At 37.0% G+C, this 24,420-nt stretch overlaps 1 protein-coding gene and 1 long non-coding RNA gene across 7 annotated transcripts in view; one reads left to right on the top strand and one right to left on the bottom strand.

Moving 5' to 3' along the window:
* The window catches only part of anapc1 (anaphase promoting complex subunit 1), a 153,504-nt gene extending 129,320 nt beyond the window's left edge, over positions 1 to 24,184 (top strand). For 3 of the 4 annotated variants that reach the window (XM_044215538.1, XM_044215540.1, XM_044215543.1), the window contains 2 exons: positions 9,071 to 9,183; positions 19,753 to 24,184. The gene's annotated coding sequence lies outside the window, so the exon portion shown is untranslated. The remainder of the gene's footprint in view (positions 1 to 9,070; positions 9,184 to 19,752) is intronic. The other variant, XM_044215542.1, reaches the window with a different exon arrangement.
* LOC122884978 overlaps positions 1 to 24,420 on the bottom strand; it is a 66,819-nt gene that overhangs the window by 2,694 nt on the left and 39,705 nt on the right. The window contains exon 5 of one of the 3 annotated variants that reach the window (XR_006380022.1): positions 12,382 to 12,449. The exons of 1 other annotated variant lie outside the window; for it this stretch is intronic. This is a non-coding gene — a long non-coding RNA (uncharacterized LOC122884978). Of the gene's footprint in view, positions 1 to 10,438; positions 12,450 to 24,420 lie in introns of those variants that run through there. One more of the 3 variants, XR_006380025.1, reaches the window with a different exon arrangement.

Here is a 24,420-nt window from a genome sequence, read left to right on the forward strand (position 1 = left end):
AGCATGGTATCTGTGTATCAGAAAATTAACCATTTTGATGGTTCACAGCTTCACATTTTTTATAGAAGGTGTGAATCTGTGTAAGTAAAACATGTTAAAGCCTTATCATATCCTGCCTGATATGGTACCTGTTGTTGCGCAAAATCACATGCGCAGACACATTGTCAATGGCACAGCATTTTTGTTTTCTTTTTTCTTGCAGGAGTCAGAACTCACATGGTCAGGGCAATTTTTCTTTCATCATTGAAATTCTTCAGAATAAAAAGAATATTTATCATGATTTGGTCCATGATGCTAATAATTTTCATTTTTTTCCCCACTGCATAGAACCAAGACCTATGATATATAGGACCTAATAGAGTATTTTTTCCCAAAGTTATGTAATTTTTCAGGCCCATGGGAATAATTGACTGTTTTTTTTTTTATCTTTATCCTCTAGTATGCAGACTACAATCATTTTCTGTTACTTTGTTATATTTTCCTTTGCACTTTTTTTGCAGTGTCACTTACAAAAGTAGAAATAACTACTTTCATCCTGTTACAGTGCATAGGTTTCCTGGTAGAAATGTTAATTTTACTTAGTGTGTTTTTCCTGAAGTTTGGTGTTATACATTAATTACAGAGAACAAAATCTATCAAATCTCCTTAAGTATCAGAAACTATACTAAACCAACTAATAATGTAAATTGGACAGTTATACAGAAGTAATATAGTTTGTCTGAATGTTTAGTTAATTCTCAATTTTTCTAATTAAATTAATCTATTTTTAAACCACATGCTCTCGTCTGAAAGATCATACTTTTAACTTTTTGTTAGATCTTTACACCACCATGTTTACTTTCACTTCAGTGAAATATAGTATATTATAAATATCTGTATGGTACAGTAGAATTTCTGAATGCAAGACTGCAGTCCTCTTTCCACAGCTGGTTACCTATCAGCACATAATTTGGTCTACTGTATTCACAACCTCATGTCAGCACATGTTGTCATGTGCCAATTTGAGTCATCCACTTGTTCAGGATGTTTCAATTTTTACATGATCCTTGTGTTGTGTTATGTTAAAAACTTGGGATGGGGGTTATATTAAGAAAAATTACAGTTAAGCTACTGTAGCCTGAAAGTCAAATCTTGTCAAATGTGGAATATGCCAGACTAGTAATATTACCAACAACACCTGTAATATCTTTTACTTACTAACTTGTACCCATTATTAATTAATAACATATTCATTCCATCAGTATTTACAGAGCTTTTCAAAACAATTCAAAGTTATGAGTTAACACACATCCACAGAGGGTGTGTGTGTGTGTGTGTGTGTGATCATGGTTGATATGGTACATCGAGTCAGTCAGTTTTAGATTGTTGACATATAAGGGTGTAAAGTGGCACCGATGACAGGTCTTGAAGTTAACAACCAGCATCCTGCCAAAGACTTGGCTGCATAATCTAGTAACCATAGCAACCATGACAGCACCATACTATAGCATTGTTGATTGTGTACAGGTACAGATTAATACATTGATTCAACTAAGGTGATTGGTAATATTCTGTAAAAAATCCTGTCATTATTGACAGTTATGACTAAATGCATTCAGTTAACACTCTTTATGTACAATCATTTGATCCTGTTGGGAAAATAAAATACAATGTAAAGTTTATTTTTGTCCTTGTTTCCCAGCATGAACAAAAATACACTTTACATGACAGTGCTGATACTGAGCTAACTATCTGGTGACAAAAAGCTGATGTTTACATCTACCATATCCTGTGGACAAAGTGGCATCACTGCTGCTGTTAGCTCCAGTCTCTGTAGCTCTAATCCTGACCTGGTTTAAACTGCTGACTCCTCCAAGAACTAGAGCCAAAATGTTGACATTTTACAATACATTTAGTCAGTTTGAATATCTGTTGAATTACTTTTTATCAGGTGTAGAAAGGGAACAGAAATGTCTCACTCGAATAACCTCATTTTACAGTAAATATATCTCTCAATGTTTGATGTGCCGTGCCTTGCTACAGTACATGTGGAAATACACAAATAGTGCATTACAACAGTGTTGACAGAGTGTTGGGAAGGACTGTCTGCCAATGAGGTATTTTATCTCCATCTGTCAGGACATCTTCAAAGGACAGCAGCTGTTCTTTTGTGGCTGATCACGTGTGCAAATACGGTGCATGTAAAGTGAATCTAACGAGTCTCATTAAGCAATTCACAATTAACGAAGCTTACACCTGGCACTTTTGTTTTATTTAAAACTGAGACATCAATTCATTTTTATTTTCTGGATGTTTTTCTGAACATTAAATATTCAAGTATTAATACTTATTTCTTAAACTTGGCTACAATTCAGCTTACCATAAATAAACCCAGACAAGTGCTTTAATGAGTACAGACTCACACATTGCCAACAGTTTTAGTAAGTTTACTGAATAGCTACTTTTTAGTCTGACAACCTGGAGGAATTTCACATAGTGACAAGAAGTCCTCATATACAGTGTGTGTATATTTACACATATATATACATTTACATATATATACATTTTATATACATTTTTCCACATGATAACCAATCCTAGGGTCAAACATGCATGTACTGTATACTTTGAGGACTTGTTGTCACTTATGTGAAATGCCTGACGAAGGTCGATGCACTGAAATGTAGCTCGTCAATAAATGTACTGCAAGTGTCGACAGTGTGTGGGAGGATTTTTGATTCTTTGACTCTTGACTTATTCTCCTACACACCCGTCTGTGTACAGATTTTTAAAGATCATGTTTCAAGTTTAAATTAGTACAAACCAAAATCTTACTGCTAGCCATCTTCTGCAAATGACCACTTGCGTTTTAAAGGCTGTGCAGGCTAGCACTAGTTTGCTAAGTTACCTGCAGATGTGAGGGTCCATCCCAATACCCACACTTGCGGTATTTGCGAGTAGTCAAGTGCCTACTTGTGTGATATTTTTGGTAACTGCCACAGTGCCCAAGAGCTTGTTAAGACCGCAAGGGTGTGGAAGTTTATCACAGCTCACTGGGACACACTTGCCTACTGCTTGCCGTCACGTGACGTCACAGACTAAAAGGTGGGTATGCGATTCTAATCTAATACACGTCAAATTAAGCAAATATTTCCTCACGGTGTGTGAAAAAAAATCTGGTGTTTGTACACAGCCCTGGTTCTGTAAATGGGAAATAAACAAAGTGGCTTGGACCGAGCCACACAACACTATTTCAGCCATGATTTGTGTGTCAGGTAACATTAAATGACCTGCCCACGGACTTTCAACTTTCTAGTTTGCCAAGATATATTGTTGTGATGTTAGCTATATCATGGTCAGGGTTGGAAATTAACTTTTTTGTCCACCTGCCACTGCAGATGGTGGATTCCTGCCACAAAAATGTTTTACCAGCCACTTTCTTGTTTTAACCGGCAGTGTATAACTGCATGTGAAAAATAATGAAAGAAGATCTACAATATTCAAGCAATAGGCTATTTTATTTCATAAGGTAAATATTTAAACCCGCCATTACACACAACCACCACATTTGGTGGGGGGCAGATGCTAATTTCCACCCCTGATCATGGTATTTGTCATGGTATTGGATTTCTCCAGAATCGCATACCCCACCTTTAAGTTCTCGAGACCGCAAGCGTGGGTATCAGGACAGACCCAGAGACAAAGGGTCTAACAAAAAGACAATATTTAGTTGCATTATGGGAAATGTAGGATTCAATGTTTTTTTTTTTTTTGTCGTGACCTACATAGGACTAAAAGTTAAGATATTTCAACCTCTGTCAATTCAATTTTGACTGTTGTACTTTTGATCTGTTTCTCGCAGATTTGCAAGTAAGTGCAATACTACATTAAATCTCTGCAGCACCTTTAAGTCAAAATATATGGATGTTTTATCAAGTGAGAGATGCAGAAAATTTTACCTAAAGTTAGCTCAGAGAATTGGGCTATCAAAACAGAAAGAGTCAATATTTTGTCATTTCAGCTCATATCATTTCATTTTCTCTGTTCTGTTGATATTACTGTGAAAGCACACACGAGTTCAAAGTTTAGTGATAATCGAGGTGTAAACAAAGACATTAACAGTATATAGATAAAAATCTTTGCTCTGACTCGTATGTGATTTTGTTGAACTCAACAGGTTCCCAGGAACATTAGTCACATCTTTGGCTTAGTCACAGTGGTTCATCATGGCTTGCTTTTGCTGTAGGAATGACTCCGCTACTGTAGACATTGCCAGTGACCTGTATAGGAACCTCAGCTAAATGTAAATATGCTAGAGTAGGCCATGTACTGAGAATTGAAACACATTGACTGGATTTTCCCTGTGTTCTCCGCAGCCTCAGCGACTCACTGATATTAAACCTCTCACTTCCTTTTTAAAGCCGCTTTGTTTACCAGCCAACATGCTATTTTTACTAGAGGCCTCTCTTCTCGCTCACAGCCTCAGTTTACTGTCGAAAAGGATGTGTCCTCTTCAGCACGTGTCTCGTTTGGAACATCACACACTTACTTGTTACTCAGTGTTACTTTTCAGTGCAACATTTGACATTATTCTGTGTAGGATACAATAGGTAGAATTTGCCAGGTATGATAATATATCAAACTTCAGTTAGGTGCCTCTGATCCCAAATGCAGCAAAATTCTGAAATACAATAAAACCAGTTCAAACTATAAATAATAATTTTGCCTAGTTTGAGACATACACTGTGGAGATGTCTGTAATTTTACCCTCATGCTAATTTGTCACATTCGTATTTTAAAAGTTGAAAATCTAGCTAAAATGATGTAATAGACACAACTATAGGAATGCCTGCATTTTGTAATTCAATATATGTCTGTGCTGTTCTTCCCTTGTGAAGCTTTTATGCTCGGTTTGAAATGTGTCGGAGGGGTTGACTCAGCTGTATGGTCATATGTGAGGCTGTAGTTTGTGTTATTGTTGTATTTGACTGCATCACCTCATAAGGTGTTTCTGTGCATAAAAGGGGCGCGGGGGCTGGATAAAATAACAAGACACCTGACAGTATAATACCTCACTGGTTCATTCCTCAGTGAAATTATAGTTAGAATAACAATAGGTAATGCAGCTCTCTGTCGAAAGGGACAAGGAATCTGATTCAATATGACTCACAGCACATGGAACCAAAGTGAGTGTTTATGTACCAAAACAGGATTTACAAGACAGAAATGACTGTTCCAAAATGAATGTGTGAACGGTCTGTGAAAAGACTTTGATGAACTTGCGGCTCCGCATGTATTTCCCAATGAACACCACAAAATCAGGTTCATTAAATCGGATATTATTTTTAGAGAGGAATCATACTGTTGAACGCTCATTGGCTCACTCACAGAATACAGAGTTTTTCTGCTATATTGACAGTCAAGCTTCAGGTCACTGGATTTGGGATGCCAGAATTTACTGGTTGTACCATCCAAACCAAAAATCAGTGACAGGAGAAGCCCACTTGATGAAGGCTCATATCTTTATATTACATTGCATTATATTAAGGGTTGGGCATTAACGCATTACTTAAGGCGTTACAGTAATGTCTTTTTTTCAACAAGGAGTAGTGTAAGGGATTATAATTTGAAATTCAGTGATTAGTTTACTGTATAAAGCTGCAACTACCAATTTTTTTTTTTTTGTAGATTGCAGATTATTTTGTTTGTCATTTTGTTTCAGCTCTATTAGATTCTGATTACTAATCCCAGTAATGCTCTGCTGAATGGGGGCTCGGCTTGTTTGCTGTTTTACCCCAGAGACTCAAAAGTTGTTGTATTTATATGTTGTGTGTTCTTATCTGGTTTTCTAACTTTAGCCACTGGTGAGCCTACATTTTAAGAATCAGTTGGTTTTGTTGAGTATGAGGGTGTGTGAACCCTGCATCTGCACTGTGAGTACAACGTAAAGCTAGCTGTTGATGAGGGCTGGCTGCTTGTTAAACCACAATGTCTCGTTTTCTATTTGTACATGTGTTAAATACAAAAGATGCAGCGTGTGGGTGTGGAGGATTTAGAGTTGTTTAAAGGCACCTTTTGATGGAAAAAAGTAACAAGTAACAAATTACTTTCTCTGTTGAGTAATTGGTAAAGAGTAATTGTTGACATTTCTCAAGTAACCATCCCAACACTGGTTATATTGTGTATGTTTTTGTGTTAGTGTGTCCTGTTAAGTTTGAGACTTTTATATTGTTTTTGTTTTAGCACTTTGTCCTACATAGAGAAATAGTAGTGGAATTGGTAAGACTGGTTGGCGTAGTGGTAATAACAGTAGTCATAATGAGTGCAATACTAGTAATTATGTTATTGTTACCATTAGTGAACAATAGTCTGCTTATTTTTCTCTTCTCCCATCATCCTGAGTCACGTGTGACGGCTCACACCTTTTATATGTGATTTAGTGTTGCAGTCGTCATAGTTGTTCTGTCATCATGGGTAAATTTAGGATTTAGGATAACTCTGATTTGGGATGAAGGTTAACCGAGGATAAGGTTATGTTTAATAACAGGTCATGTTTAGGTTATTGAAATGTGATGTACCGTGTGTGCTGATGCAGACAGTGACCTCCAGGCAAAATTGTTGTTTCATCACCTGACTGTCTGTGTTTTTTCTTCCCATGCTGTTGTTAACAGAGAGAAATTTAACAGAAAGGGACACAGTAGGAGGTGAAAACAACCTGCAGGTGTATTCTATTTATCTATAGATTATCTATTATCTATCTAAAGGATTAAGTAATAAAAATAAAGTATAAATAGGATTTGTAGTGTAGCAAAGAACATGTGATGCTCCAGTGCAAAATGTATGATAGTGCAAGGCAGAGTGGCAAGGATGACAGCCAAAGTGACACAAGTTTTATTTATTACTTTAAGGCACTTTACTGCAGCGCCAATGATTCAATAGCGCTATTTTTTATTATGAATCCTCGAGGGAAAACTGTCACTGCAGCAGCACAAAATTCAAGGAGAGAAGAGAAAAAGGTATAAAAGGATATAAATAACATGGAAATTCATTTAAATAAATATCCTTTAAAAATGAAAGATAAGAGACGAGAGAGATTAAAAGTTGACCACCCACATCAGATCTTCTTTCACCTTCTCTCTGTCTCATACATGCACAAACAGGCTTCAGGTTTAGTCAAATCTCTGCCCACACAAAGGCCTCTTTGCATCTGTCTGCTGCGTGTGGGACAGCTTTTCAGACATTGCCTCGTGTGTTAAACAGTAACACTAACACATGCAGAATGGGTGAGTGAGCTTTTACTGTGAGAAACATCACCCAAAAAAAGACTTTGTGACCCACGCTCTAAAACCAGGTTTCCCGTGACCTTGAAACATGTAGAAAAGTTAGGGGGTTAAACTTTGTTTTCCTGGACTACAAGTAGGAATTCTGTGAAATTTTACATTGTTTACAAAGTCTGACAAATTTCACAGCATAAAATTTTACCTCCACCAAGGGTATGTTTGTTTTCAGGGCATGTTTTTCAGTCCCGTTAGTTAGTAGGATACCTCGAAAATCTATTTACAGCTTTCAAAGAAAGTTATGCCATATGTGAAGTAGTGCAGATCCAGATGTATTTGTTTTTCCAGGAATTGTTGCAGGATCTGTTAACATATCCGGCTCAATTTCTGATGTGTTTATTGATCCAGATTAAACATTTATAAACATTTTTCTGTTTTCAAAATAACACATTTTAAGCATTGTAGAGCTTTGGTTGAAGATCTTTTTACTTCAATAAAGTATATCACTGGATGTACTGATGCTGTAGGCATATGGCATGTATGTTTCATTTAATTATGAAACAAGATGTAGTCATCCAGCATCTTTCAGTGGTTAACACGTGAGAGACTGATTCCAGCGGTGAGGGCATCTTGGTATCTCGGATGAAAAAAGAAAATTCTGTGCAGCAGTGGAAACAGAGTCAATTCAGTTTTCTGTGAGAAAAAATGTCGGATGTAGACACAGTGTAGCAGTGGTTCTCTGATATATATAACTGGTGCGTATCCACATGAAGAATGCATGACGCTCTTTCCGCACGGAAATGGGTATTTCTCAATAAGAGCGTGCTGTGTGTGTGTGTGTGTGTAGCTCCACACAAACTTTACACCAATCATACAAAGACGTTTATGAGTCAGCAGAAAAGAGGGTGATATTATAATGTGCCAAGGAAAATGATAACATCAGATAATTTGGGCAACATTTTATTTGAAGCCTTAAACTTGTCAGACTCTACAGGTTTCAACAGAGTCTCACCGACAATCCATATATTAATATTTTAAAAGTTTTAAATGTTGCCTCTCAAATCATGCAGTACTTCTGGAACAAGAATAACATACAATTGATCAAACATTTTTTTCATAACCAATAGATTAGTATGATTGACAGTGTATACTGGTGTGAATGGCTGTATGTAACAGCACAGTAGATGTGTCAGTCCTGTTACAGGACATTACCAATGCCAGATGAAGGACAGAACAAGTCTGCTTTATGTCCAAGATTAAATGGGTGTGTTATGGATAATTGAAGGTGTCGGTATTAGGCTTGTTCACTTGTGTACGGAGAGGTGTAACACTGAACAATGCTGATGCAAGGCTTTGACAGGGTACAAAAACTGCATTTTGCTTTTGTGCAAACACAGACTTTCAGTGTTCATTCTCATTGAATCAGAGGTCGATTCAAACCTGTCACACCTGGTGAATGCAAGAAACTACATTTAACGAGCTGGCAGCATTGATAAACCAGCAGTCCTTACTCTAAAAATACCCATCTACACAAGACAGTTGATCACACATTCAGCCTTTGAGACTTTTCCCCATAAAAATAAGGAAATACTTCAGTGGGATAAGATAATAAGTTATTAAAGAACGAGTGTTACTATCTTAAACACTTGTCATCTTAAAAACTTTAACAAAATCGTTTAAATAAGATTTGTATTAGAAACAACATCCCATCTCATCCCATTAAGAGATTTATTTCTTTGTTTTAAAAATGCATTTTAGTGCTCAATTACAGCCTAAATGACTTGTTAAAATGGGGATTTTTCTTTCTTTTGCAGGGCCAAGGCACAGGATTGAGAAACAGTTTCACCACAGGACTATCAGGCTGGTTTCCACCACATCCACCCATCCTGACAACTGGTGGGGAAACCACCTCAGCAAAGCTCATCCGGTAGGAGCTAACACGTTTGTAAACCACTGTTAGGCAGTCTGATCATGTTTATCTGACAAAATCCCTATTCCTGTTGTGTGTATCAGCTGTGAGAGCTGTCTGTAGGTAATGTGAGATGGAGTTATACGTTTACAAGTTCATGTTAGCGATAGTATTGGAGACCTATTTAAAAGTTCCTAAACATTCAAAACATGGGGAGCCCCTGATCTGCAGTAAATGTGGTTTACACGCCAACCTGACATTACCCTATTTCTGCTATTGCCTGCTCATTTCTAGCTCTCAGTAAGAAGTGTCCAACCCACATTTCGCTTTTGCTCTTGTTGTGGTTAATCTTCGTTTTATTACTAAATATTGAAGGTCATGATCATTTCAATTGTCCTATCAAGTGTGTGACACTCGATCATTGCCTAAATCTGTAAAACATGTGTTGTAAAAATCAGTTAGGGTATAAAAAATCCTCCCACGCAGTCTCTCAGTTTCTGTATGCAGGTTGCAGCATAGCAGGGCTGTGACTGAAGGAAATGCAGTGTATGTTTCCCTGTCTGCGAGCCTTTGAGAAAGACACCAAACCTTAACTAAAATTGTTATTTCTCTAGCAGTTGCCTGTGAATTTTTTTTCCCCAGCATAACCAGTACCACAGTGCTGTACTGGAACAACAGAGGGTTTTAACAACTGATCTGTGATTTGAATCGATTATCTTTCAATCACAAATATGCTTTCTTCACACCAAGAAAGAGAATAAATCCTTACAGCACTGTGTGTAACATGAAAGCTGAAATGTATGGAAAACTATAGAAGAAACAATGAACACTTGAACTTTACATAGTAAAAAATGAAATAACACATTGGATTAAACGGGAAATTAGAGTAGATTGCAGCCACTGTGTATTTTATTGATGATGTACGTTATGTATGTTAACTCACACTTTCTGCACGGCCAGAACCTGCAACTTTTATGCTCACAATGTACAGATGAATTTGACTGGCAATGATGTGCATGCTCACACTGAACGTAAGCATGAAACGCCCACGGATATGGTCCATTGACAATTCCAATAACGTTTATTCAAACAAGATGATTGCATCCTCAACAATGCTGACAAAAAGAGAGAAAGGCAGCGTTACTTTGTGCGATTCTACTCTGAAGGAAAGAAAAATATAAAATACCTGTAGCCAAAATGCAAAAGAGGAAAGTGGTTTATTTAGACTTTTATTAAGGAGGTAAAACACCAAGGGAAAACTACTCATATAAACTGGAGGTAAATCACTGCAGCCACCTTCAAACAAGCAAACAAACCATCCAAATTGCAAGCTTCCCATTAACACCTAACATACCAAATCTCATGCCACATCCTCCCTCCTCTTCTCTCCTCTTTCTGCTATCCTCCCTTGTCTACCGACTCTCTAATGCTGGTTGACTCACAGTGAGTGCTGCTGCAGCGGCTCAGGTTGATTAGCTAAAGTGGAGCCCATCCATTCATCTCAGTCCTAAGTCAAGTCCTAATGATCAATACTGTGTCATGGCGTCAGACGGGGTAAAAATGCATGTGTCAACACCAGAAGCTCATACGTTAGGCAGATAAGTGAAATTAGGGGAGGGATGGATGAATGGGACAACAGAAAGTGGGAGTTTGCCACGGGAGACAGCTAGTCATTTTCCCGTTTCCTACCGACAGTCAACCTTGTTTTTGTTTAAAGCAGGACCACGACCGTTCCCTAACATAAACCAACTTGTTATTATTGTAACCATGACGACAAAGGTCCCCTAATTTTAACGAAGTTGCAATTGTAACCCAAACATGTTTTTCTAACCATAGAAAAGTACTTACTTCAACACAAACCATGCTCTTTCACTAATTTAAGTCCCAAGTCGTATTTGTGCCTTAACCTAACCAAACCTTAACCATAGCGTTAATGTCATATAATATAACAGATTTATTTGTCAACAGTGATTGGCAACGGTTTTGGAAGGCACAGACAAATGATGTCGTCCCGCAGATCGTGGCGTTAGATCCGAAAACGTTTTGTGTCGTTCTAAAGGGCAGTTACAAACAACGTTGAATTGTTGTTTTTATGCTTTAGCTTTTGTGGATTAAATAAACAAGCGTGTTAATTAGTGAGCTTTTGAGGTGGTGGTAGGTGGACTTAGTTTCCTTCGGACAGAACCAGGCTAGCTGTTTCCAGTTGTTATGCTAAGCTAACCGGCTGCTGGTTCCAGCTACCATACAGACATGAGAGTGGTATTGATCTTCTCATCTAACTCAGCAAGAAATCGAATAAGCATATGTCCCAAAATGTAAAACTCATCCTTTAAATAACAGGACTGCTGGTGAGTAATGTATTGGTTTTGACAGTATGTTTGACAGCATCTTAAACTTTCTCACACACACAACCTCATTGCGTTTTTGTGTGCACGGGGTGCAGTTTAGTGAGGTATAGCTTTCTTTTATGCAATATGTGAGAAGTGAAATGTTCTATGTATGAACTCTAAATGAATAATAACTTGATCATTGGGGTTCATGGAAGGTAGTTTCATGTTATGCCAAATGAGTTGCCACTTGGATAGAACTGCCTTCCACAGTCAGTCAATACAGTAGGTTGGGTAGATAGAGTATACTGCAGAGTCTCCTGTGATTGGTCAATGCTGTGATTTTTATTCTTTAAATGGAAAATTGAATGCTGACCCGTGAAGCTTTTGTCTGACAGCGACATCATTAAATTATTGTAACTTACTCTTTTCCATGTAGGTGCGTGAGAGCCTGTGTGTTAACTGAGTGGAAACTGAAAGTGCAGCATGTTTCCAGTCATCTTCCCTGTGCTCAGTCTGGACACGGCCACTTGGCCAGACACACACACGCACATTACCCTAACCCTTTACCACCTAACCATAACCACTACTTGCCTAAACCTAACCTTAAACCATGTCTTCACCCTAATATTTAATGATTTACGTTATAGGGACTTGCATTTTGTCCCCATAAGGAAGGCGAGTCCCCACAATGTGACTGTGTAAACAGATTTATGTCCCCACAACATTAGTAATACCGGCCCACACACACACACACACGTCAAGCACAAAAGCAGCAGATGTAAATTTTCTTGTGCAAAAGAGCCTCTATTCCTTAACTTGTTTTGACAGCTGTGTGTGTGTGTGTGTGTGTGTGTGAGCACATCACAATTTGTGGTAAATGTCCCACCTCTCTTATTCTGGTCTCAGACTCGGCCATTTTATCTCCACATCCATCTCCAGTCAGCAAATGAGCTCCTTCTCCCGTGAAATGCAAAAGAAAGAGCAGATTAAATAAGAGTCCAATGGAAAGTAAATCACTCACTGACTGTAAAGTAATTTGTTTTGTTCTGCTGACTTTGTCCAAGTCTATCTTGATATAATACTCATGTATGTATTTACAAAAGGTATTTTTCACAGCAAACATTTGGACTTGTCATAGTAGGAAAATGAAAAGGTGTTACTAATAACAGTAACGATGGCTCCGTTCTTGACATGCCAAAATGAATTCCATAAAAAAGACCTATGAAAGAGTTATTGGTCGCTGTGTGCAACTAATCAGAAGGAAGTGGGAGGCAAAGGATATTAAGTAAAATTGTGTGACGTGTATAAATAATGTAAAAGCTATCACATTTATGTGGAACATATCTTGGAGAATCATGACAATGTTAGACAGAATTTTAGAAAACAGTCCCAATATTTCCTTAGCTGAAAACATATGACTGAGGTTGCAAGGCGAGTTGTGGCATGTGTCAAATTAGTCATCAATATTCTTTGGACAATTTTGAGTTCAAATTATATAATCTTAAACTGTAGAAGAGTTCAGCAGGTGCAGGAGGAAGTCATAGTGCTTGTTTCTGTAGGTGCCTCCTTCCACAACTCTTTCCACATTTGAAATACAAAACCAGAGAGACCAGTGAAATAAATAATTTTTACATCCAAGCTGTGGCTGCTGAAAGTGGTGTCGAAACTGATGCCAAAAGAGAGAAAAAAATACAGTGGACTGTCAGTGATGTCCCAGATCGCTTACACTGGAATTGCATTAGGAAGGGATCTCTTCATGGCCATTATGGACAGCAGGAATTATTACAGAGACCAATACGTCTCTCAATGGACATGTGAGTATTGTATCAAAATAGTGACCCTACCCTTAAACCAAAGGAAATGTAAATCATAAGAGAAATGTAAGAAAATCCTAACTGAAATCAGTTTTTCCCCTCCGAGCTTCACAACGTTTGTTTCCACGTACTGGTATGAGAACATGCATTGTTTTGACTACATTCAAAAAACAGATAACTTAGTCTTGAACCTTTAAAACTTGTACAAAGAAAATGTGAACTATAGAGCTTCAGAGCATATTTTGCAGATAGGAATTAAATGTAACTACAGGGCAACGGCAGAGAAATTATGTAACAATAACAATACAGGCACGCAGGATACAGGATGCAAATGAGCTTTTTAACGAGAGTTGCTGTTTTCAAACCTTTGATGAACAGACCATGTCAAATGTTATGTGTGGTTTCTCTGTGCTGCTATAGGCGGCTTTTTCTTGATTTTGATCAGAGGATCAGTAAATCAGTTTTAAATGTTGATTTGTTTTCTGGGTGTCATTACTGTATGTCCCACAGTTGCAGGCTGCATTCAAATGGGCTTCTGTGAGCTCTGAAAACTACACACGGTGTTAATTAGTTAATTCATAGTCATACAGTTTAGTATGTAGTAGTTTTAGCTTTTTAGTATGCTTTTCAGTTTTTACCTATTCATAAACAAGTCACAAACTCACATTTGTATCTGCTTTTACACTCTGTAGAGTCAACATACTGTAGATATTTGTGAATAAATATCCTGACATTCATCCATAATATATTTGAGACAAGATTTAACTTTCTTGATTATTTTATTCAAGTATTAAAGAATTATTAATACTACTGAATATTTAAAACTTGTTAACTAATTGATTTACTGCAAAAAAACATCTAATTTTGCAAATTAACTTTGCTCTCATTTTGCCAGTTTTGTCATTTAACTAATTCTGTTTTTACTATGTATATGTTGTGTATGGTTACTTACTGCACTAGTGTAGCTAGTGCAGTAAGCTACCAGTTAAACTTCAAAATAGTCAAGTCGTGTTTCATTGTAGTATTTTACTTTATTTTAGTCTTCATTAAGGAGTTACTTAATGTACCAAATAATCTGGCAGTGGAGTGTAAACAGTATGTAGCTCATCTACACAGTAATATTCAGTACAGTTGAATGTCTTAGATACTGTACTGTGAAAAAGAGGATTGTCAGGAGGATGACTTATTGGCTGCACAAGTCCCTCGCCTTCACCTTTGATCTCCAGCCAATACATACAGCCGGTGTTAAGTACTCTCAAACCTGCTTAACGCTGACGCAGGTTTCCACTTTATCAAAAGGGACAACAAGACAAAACATCTATTCATACATCAAACTGGTTAATCTCCTTTCACCAATAATGAATAGACTGTCTTATTAAGAAATCCCAATGGCCTAACCCCTGATCTTCAACCATACTTACTTACTATATGCAGCTAAGCGTCAGATATGAGCTTCATTTGCACAAATATTATTGCTAAATCTAAATAAAATTCCATAATAAACACTAATGCAATCAATTCAGCTAATTAAAAAGGAGCTATTTTTTGCATCTAGATTCACTTTTTAATAAATTGCTGCTACAAATACGTAACACAATAAAGGTTATATATTTTGTGTGACTGCAAGGTCCACAATGGGGTAATGATCTTTGAGTAATGCATCAATTCTCCCAAACTGGAATAACAAGAGGCTTGTCTGTTTTTTCCATCCTGCTAATGAAAATGCCGCATTAACAGTTTTGAAAAAAATATTAATTGCACAGTATGCAAAGGCACCAGCTTTAAAAATTTGACTCTTTAACAATTTAATGGAAATCCTTTTAGTTAGTTACTTAAGGGTTTACATATATTAACTTAATCCACCTTATTAAACATTCACACGTCATGTGTGAGTCATTACCCAAAACTCATTTCTGTCTTGTTTAAATACTTATACTGTAGAGGATTATTGCATCAAGCAATATCAGGACCTATAGAGACATCTACATTTTCCTTTAAATAAACTGACTTTACTAACTTCTCTTATATATCTATCTCTCTGTATATATTATATATCTAAACATAAGTTACAAGTATTTAAAGCATCCTGACGCTTTCTTTTCAATAAATACACTCTGCAGTATTTAAAGCTGTCCTGGGAGAGCTAAATGCAGATCCACTTTATCAGCCAGGGAAGACAAAGCACTGAGTTATCTATCAGACTGGTTAATCTGGTCCTGTCCCTTCAGTAAATTATTCATCATAGTTATACGTCTTTGTCCTGAGTGAAAAAGCTCACTGGAGTAGTCACCCCCGTTTAATCCCTTTATCCTTGACTGTCTTGTATAAAGACAGTCATACAGTTGTTACTTTTGAAGAGAACCTTATTGAGGTTATGGGTCGAATTTTGCTGCAAGTGTTTCTCTGCTGAACAGTTTGAGCTTTGGGGCCTTTGGATTTGTTAAAATTAGTAGTGGTATTTCAGAATTGATCTCTGAAATATGCGTTTTTACTTGCAGACGCACTGTTGTTAACAGTAATATCTAATACTTGTTCTGAAATTGACAGAAACAAAATCAGAAAGCAACTCAGAGTGGAATTGAAACATCTTTTCAGAGCTTTATGTTTAGTCTGAAACTAAGTGGTAGTCCACTTAAAAGGGCAACCGACTAATTCATCTTCTCAGCTCTTAACAGAATGATTAACAGCGTCACCAAAGCTGAGAAATTTCAAACTGTCTGGCCTGCGGTCGGTGTAATGGCTACAGTGTGAGGAAAGAGGCTGGGTTATAAATGGAAGACTGTAATTTATCTTTTTTGTACTTTTTACAAGGTTTTTAATCACAATGTCCACCTAGGAGACAGCTAAAGACATTCATCCTTAGGAGAAGAGCCTGTCAGTTAGTGGATAATGTGTATGTATTATGTGTATTTGCATAAGATAGCGCTGTTTCTGGGGGTTTTAACTGCATCTAACACAGACAAAAGGCTACATTTGTGTGTACATTTAATCTTCATCTTATCAAGTCATGTTTGTCTATTTTTGAGCCATGGAGTCCTTGTTTTCTTAAAATAAATGATATAATCTTCAAAGAAGGCAAATCACAGCACTGGAATCATGAAATGACACTTTTTAGAAATTTCTTGAAACAACTGGATTGCTATTAGAAACAGGTTGAACATACTTCAGATTTTATCACCTGTTTTGAGAAAATAAGACTTCACTTAATTGTCAATAATTAACAATACTTGATTAGATGGACATTTTAGCAGTGCTCTGTAACAGACTGCAATAAAAATGTAAATACTCTTTACCAAATTTTAAGTTTTCCCTTAAAAAACAAACAAACAAACAACAGCACAAACTGACATAATTATCAACATGTTGATAAGTCACCACAACTAGACATAAAATATGCATTTAAAATGCTGCAGCCCTTGCAGGAGAGTAGGAGTACATGCATTTGGTCACCCACACTTATTTGTATGTGATGTCTTTAGTTTATAATAAACCACACACGATGAGAATATTTTGTGACAAGATTAGTGCAGACAAAACATATATGCCGTTTCGTTAAAACGTCACTACAGTCAGTGTAAACTTTCCAGAATATCATCTGCTAAAAGCTGTAAGTGTAAATGTCTACGAACAGCTTTCTCCCTCATCTTTTCCAGTGATGCATGAAACTCTGGGGAGGAAGTCCAATTGTCTGTTGTATAGCCAAAAGTGTGAGGCGCTTTTATTATACCAGTGAGGCAAAGCTTCAAAGTGAAGTACTCTGCTTTAAATCGGTGTAAACTGGGCAGACGGGGTCCATCATGACTAAACAAAGTGTGGTCAAATCAAAGCGACCCTAATTATTAGTCTTTAAAGTAAATCTAAATTATGTTTATATAAGCTACAGTTTCAGGAATTTTAATTGACTCTGGTCCTGTTTAACTTTGCTCTATTTATTAAAACACAAAAAATTAGCAAGTTTAGTTCAGCAAAGTGAATAAATGAAAAACAAGAGTTGGCATGACAGGAGTGTAACATTTTACTTTAAATCCTTGACAATAACCTGCATTTGCTAATTGGCCAAAAGAGGCATGTCTTGGGGGAAAATTAAAAACGTAAAACTTAAATACCTGCACCACTGTGTTGCACAGTTGTTATATCAATACACCAGTCTGTGGTGCAGACTGTGTGTAGATGTTATGTCGTCCATTTCCTCTGCAGAGAACAAGTACAGTATCTGTGCAGGTGACTCAGTCTCCAAACGCTCTGTCACACAGGCCATGTGAGGGGAAGAGTTGTCGCCTCTCGTACTTTTATACATTTAGATTAATAGCTTATGTTTAATGTGCTACAAAGCAGGTTTTCTGTGCGTGTAGCCTCATATACAGTGGTGTTGAACTCAATTTAATAGTGAGACTGAATGGTCACGGTAAAGGTAGCTCCCCAGGTTTTTAAACATTGATTTGTACTCACAAGAGAAAATTTAATGCAGCTTTTCTCATAATTTTTTTTTGTGGTATAAAGATAACATGATTGATTTCACTTTTGATAAAATAGCAGACAGTACAAAAGTGAATAGAGATGTGCTGCATACATTTTTAAGGTGTATCTATTTGTTCTTATGTCATTATTTAAGCTCTCATGTAAAGTTTGTCAGCTGATGGACTTCTGGCTCCAAGCCACTGACACTGTATATATACTTAAATATATGCAACTGAATATTATTTTATTTTAGTTTATTTTACAGGGAAAACTGAAATGTAATTGAGCCGGAATTCCCCTAGGAGGCAAATTTTTAATCAGGTGTCCCAGGCCAGATGTTAAAAAGGCACCTTGAAAATAGATTCACATTCACCAATAAATAATGCTACAGTATAACACGTGGTATTTTGGAGGATTAGCTGTTGGGGTTTTTTTGTTGTTTTTTTACTTTTGTGCATAAACACAATTTCTCTTATTGTTGAGCCTCCATCTGTGACCAAAATGTTGAAGGAAAAATAAATCAAATTCTGCTTTAATAAGAACGGAAAGATCATCTCTGGATTGTGACTTAGTGTGTATTTTTAGTCAAAATCATAGCCCGACATTTCCTTTGTTGTCGTCGATGCAGCCTTGTGTGTGTGTCTGTGCGTGTGTGTGTGTCTGTGTCTTGTGTTATGTCAACAGTCTGATCCAGAAACTGGACAGAAAGTCTGGAGGGAAAGCAGGAAGCTGCAGTGACGTTGAACATTGTACACAGATGTTTATGAAATACAAGTTGTAGTAAAGAAATAACATATTTACATTTGCCAAGTTGCGTTTTGTCTAGACTTGTATTTATTTATGTTTGTAAAGGCAGTAATTATGTAAGTGCATGGATGTGTGTTTTTACTATAATTAGATAAAGTTAAAGTCTCTTAAACCTTGGGGACTTCTCGGGGGACACCTGATATGCAGAAGGGGCTGTTAAGACTGATATATTGATACTATCAATGCAGATTTCAGAACAAAAAGAAATACATGTATTATGTTGGCAGACTAGTTTAGTAAATCATGGAGATTAAGAAGGAACATTAAGCAGCTTCGATGTCAAAAGCAAAATCAGTTTTATATGCTAGATATTCATAATATGATCTCATAATGAATATATTGATCTGAACTCTATTGTCACTCTAACCACAAATGAATGAAGGAAGGATTTGAGGAAGGTCAATGTCTTTGCTTGTTTCTTCATTTTATATTTTGATGGTAGTCTAAATTGTCAGTCAGAAGAAAGACAAGAGCAAAAGCACAACATCAGCATGTTTGATAGAAATAACCAGCTGAGGACTTCAATCATTTGAAGAAAAAAATCCCAACAGTTACCAGAAAAGAAACAGAGGAAGAACTCGGAAAAATGTGTAAAACCAATAATACACTCCAGATTTGGATACATCTGCTTGCTATGACTGTAACACATCAGTGGTGCCAGTAGCCATTATAGAGCATTACCTCAAGCAGGTCATTGCTTGATATCTTGTCATTAACAACATGCACCCTGCACTGTTTTTAATTAGTCATGCTAAGTTATTATATTATATATTGTATAACAGGTTGTTGTATTACCTGTGGACAATGCTGTACAATCTGAGGAACTTTGATAAGTCATTGTTCAGGTTGTTCCTTTTGTTAGCTTTATTTTTAGGGAATTAAAATGTGTTTTCTTGTCTGTAGGTCTCTAAAAAGCAAATTTTTATTTGTGGGCAATAAAAGCTGACAGTTTATTGTGTTGCATTGTGTGCCGTTCCAGCCTGTTGTATTTTATTTGCTCACAGTAGGCCTATAATGCACTTAATGATGCCCTCTACTACCTGAGCACCACTTAATGCAATGTGTCACCTTATGTTTTCATAGTTTTAATGTTATTTTCCTACATTTACGTTCATCCTCCATGTTTTTCTTGTTCTTTTCCTGCATCTTAACAATGTTTTTCTCTTCCTCTTTTCCAGTTGAGTTGTTGCTGAGTCAGTTTGGGGTCATGACATCATCATCATGAGATGGGGAGGCTGGTGAGCAGTGACCACAGGCAGCGACAGAAGAGGTGGTGCCTGTGTGTCGTGGTTTGCAGCTGCTGGTTCTTGGCAAGCAAATTGTGCTGTGGCGTTGCCTCTGGGAATAATTCGCTCAAATGTTGAAAGGAAGAACATATTCAAAAGGTTTAAAAAGGCAGTAAGTAAGATTTTTATTGTTGGATTGCACCAAATGACCATAAAACACCTGCAGGAGGTTGATAGTGTTGTTAATTGTCCAGGTGCTGTGGTCATTTGGCTTTCCAAACTGTCTTTCCGGCTTGTGGGCTGTTTGGGAGCAAAATCTCCACACCCAGTGAAGTCATACTTATGCTGTTGAAATCCCAGCTGGTGGTGAACACAGCAAGTAACACACAAGTAAAGGATTACTTACCCTCTGGAGTCCTGAGCATTTTTTATTTGCAGTAACATAACTTTATATATTATGTACAGACAAGCTTAGAAAAGTGCTGATGTGGAGCTTTCCCACAGTATTGCATTCATCTCTCTCTTATTTTCTGTGCTTTCTAGGCATACATAGACTCAATGAAAAAGGGATAAAATCGCTTTACATGTAAATAGACTGTATAATAGTTTTATTTCTTAAACCTTTCTGCTTTGTGTATATAAATAGTGAAACAATATTTTTTACAACTTTGAACTGTTCTATAATATTTTGAGAATTTTATAGGCGGCTGTGTCATTTTTCTTGTAATTTGGCTTCCTGGTAACTTTATACTTAAAAGTTAAATTGACAAAATGATTAGACAGACTTACAACTGAATTTGGGCTGAAAAAATTACGCCGTGCATGTAGGGCAAAAGATTTGTTTAAAAGATGCTGAACAAAGACAAATATGAATGCATAGAGTAAGTACGTATTGCATTTGCATGCTATTTTATCCGAAAAACAAACATTAAACAAAACAAGAACACCCTGCAGCTTTCATTTAAGTTAAATTCATTTAACAACACAGCTAATCTGACAAGTTTTGAACATACAACAACTGTGTGTACTCACAGGTTGTTTGTTGTTCTCCTTTCACAAAACTTAATTTCTCTGTCAAGTTTAAAGCTCATCATTAATCAACATTTTTAAATCTTTACATTTTCTGATTCAACATTAAACTTGAAATAACACTGCACTTTCCAAAACACCAGTAAAGCCCGAATGACTGGATGAATTTGTTCTTCCTCTCTGGTTGTTGTAGATACTGTAATGCACCTTGCCTGTATCTTAATCACAAAGCCCAAGGTGACGTCCTCAGATGTCTTGATTATTTTGACCAACAGTCCAAAAGTCAAAGATAAGGGCCGTTCAGGTGTTGCGTCTAAAATCGCGTAGAAAATGCCAGCTGCGCCGCTTTCATTCTTTTATCCAAGGTGCTTGGGAGGTTGCACTACGGTCGTGTCTGCCATTACTAACCGATCCAAATCAGTCAGTCTGAATGAGTTACAGCAGTTGCTCTTCCATCTTCAGTTACTTCAGTTTGGCTGACCTTTCAACCGGGTGTTGCGACGTCCTTGGACGGAGTGAAGCAAGTCATGTAAAGCCGAGTGGTTAATTCTTGTTACAAGACCTGCGGTGCGCTAGCTGCATTCCAAGTAGCTGAGATTGTTATTTATTTTTATTTATTTATCTTGGAGCGCCGCGGATGAGCCCTAAAAAACAGGCACGTCGCAACAAATGCGCACCACGACAGGGTGTCTTTCAGTTTTGAGCGCCGTTGTTGCGCATCTCCATTGAAAACAATGAATTTGTGTGCACAAAAGATGAACAGCCCCATATTCAGTTTTATCACATGAGACAAATAAAAGCAGCAAATCCTCACAATTTACAAGTTGAAACTAGCTAATATTTGGCTCTTTTGCTTGAAAGATTATTTTAATGATAATTCGATTATTTAAAAAGTTGCTGAGTATTTTTCTGTCCATCACCTCATTTGAGCTCTAACGTAATTTGAATTTCAGCTTCCTGGCCTCCCAGATGATCAGCTGACTTCCTTCAAGGACTGTTAATGCACTTTAGTAAGCAAGGCCTATGGCATTAAAACACTGCTTTTTGCTTTTACTTATTCCTTATCAAAAACGATTTAACACGACTCACTTTTTTTTAGTAAAGGAAGGATAATCAGTATTTTCTGTGCATGTCTTTGGCAGCAGTTCATGCAAACTAGTTGATGAAAAACATAAACAAGTTACTTTAAAGTTGGATTTATTCTCCTGCATCAGAAGCTACACATGGAGGCATTGCAGGACTGTTCTGCACTTCCTCAAAATTGTAACTACATGTGTGGGCTACAATATGGCTGCTTGTGTTTTTTGGCAGTAGAAGGTTTCCACTTCCAGAGCTTCAAACTGGCATGATTGGCATGATTTTCAGTGATTCTGTAGTAAGTGGAGCTAAAAAGAGTCCAGCTGTGATAAATTTGTGTGAATACGTGTGGGAGAAGGATTGATTAAAAGAAGAGATGTGAAATGTGATTACAGTTCTTTAAAAAAAAATAATGATCGGATAATCGGATGCCTGACAAAAAGACATTCAAACATATCATTTTAAGTATTTTCTAATACATCCTCAGATAGCACAGCCTTCATATACAGTAACGCTCTTTAAAAGTACATAATAAAAAACTAATTTAATTGTTTTTAAAAAAAAATCAGGTTTCATAGTTGATCAATAAACGGTCGTCATTTATGGGCTGAGCCTTGGGCTGCAAAGCCACATTGGTAAATTTCAAAATGTAATTATCAGTGAGAACATGCATCATTCCTGTGTGATTTGTTTTTCCCAAACAGATTTTGCCGTTCTACGAATAGTAATTTTCTGTTTGTCCTGAAATTAACCAAATTTTATGTCTTACAAAAAACAGGTTTTTCCTCAAAGTGACGAACACATCAGAAAGATAGACGTGTTTTGTGTAGAGGACTGAAATTTGTTTAGCAATGCTCTGTCTGCAGGCACGGTTAATGCTTTCAACAGAGCGAGAGAGCAGGCATAAAATAACACATTTTGGCCTCAGTGGTTACTGACATCATGTCCACGCTAATGCAGATTTGTAAACAACTTTTATATTTTCTCTCTCGTCTTCAATCCACATTAAGCTTCATTTTCAGGCACTGAAAACTGCACATCTCTTAAATCCTGCCCTACTCTATTAGGACACATTTTATGGTCCGTTGATCCATTTGAAAGAAAGCTGCTTGGCAGAACAGAACTGAACAAGCAGATCTGACAAGCCCAGTGAAAAAGACTTAGCTGTTTTTGTTTTAGCACTTCAATATGGACAGCAAAGTGTGTGTGGATAAGACACATTTGGCACCATTTTCAGACTTAATCTGCATTAATGTGAACATGGCCTGAGACACAAAGGAAGGGTAGCCATGAGGACAAACAGTACTGATGGAGAAAGAGTGTTGCATGTTGGATGAAACAAGAATGACAGATACACAATGAAAGAATGACTGATTCTGATACATAAATCTGTATTTATCTTTGCTTCTGATGAAACTGCTAACAACTCACAGACATCTAAAACGTGACAAGAGGCCCCAACCAGACATGGCTTTTTTGTCACAACCCAAAAATGTTGGGAAACACTGGTTTAATCTTTAAAAATTCACTGTATCTTATAAACGTATCATATGTTTTTCAATTTAAAATCTTAATATGAAAAGTAACTAGCAACTACAGCTGTGAGATAAATGTAGTGCAGTAAAAACTACAATATTTCCCTCTGAAATGTAGTATGAAGTATTACTGTGAAGTATAATCAGTGTAAGTATAGTACAACTACCACAAAATTGTACATAAGGAAAGGGAAAGACAAATAGCTCAGCTTCTTAGTGTGTATAGTTAACATTTATTTTGAGGGAGACAACACCTGTAGGAGAGAACAACCTGGCCACTGGCCTCCAGATCATTTGAGTTTGAGAGACCCCTGATTTAGGAGCTTGTCTGTGTTTTGTTTTTATTATAAGACATTGTGCTGTTATCACAAAATCTTGTCAGCAGCAGCCTGAAAAACACAGAGAGAAAAAACCAAGAGTGAGAATGCTGGAAAAAAAAAACAAGGAAGAAAGGCAGACTCTGTGTGTGTGTGTGTGTGTGTGTGTGTGAAGAGTTTGAAAGAGAGCGTGTGAACTAGGAAGAGAGGGACAAAGACCGAACAGGAAAGAATGTGTGTGAAAGAGAGCAAGACGGAGTGAGTCAGGGAGAGAGAGAGAAAGAGGAGGGGGAGATATATTTGTATGCCTATAAAGCTCAGCATGCTTCTCGTTTTGGATTCTGGGCCTGTCGTGTAAAGTTTAGCAGAAGTGAATCCTGACTGTAAGAAATTATGACAATACACCAATAAAACATCTCAAACCGAGGAAGCTGTCTGTTGTTGTTGTTGTTGGTATGTTTGAAGGAGAACAACGAAACTGCAGTTCATGTTTCTGTGAAGTGCATTTAGGACATAACGTTCACACACGTTTGGCTCGACTGGCTAATTCAACATGAGGTGAAACCTAAACTGAAACCTAACTGAACAGAAGGCAACAACACATCTCACGTTTGATTCACACACATGCAAAAAATAAATAAATTGTGGCTGGATCCATATCT

Source organism: Siniperca chuatsi, linkage group LG11 (assembly GCF_020085105.1).
Source record: "Siniperca chuatsi isolate FFG_IHB_CAS linkage group LG11, ASM2008510v1, whole genome shotgun sequence".
Classification (NCBI taxonomy): Eukaryota; Metazoa; Chordata; class Actinopteri; order Centrarchiformes; family Sinipercidae; genus Siniperca; species Siniperca chuatsi.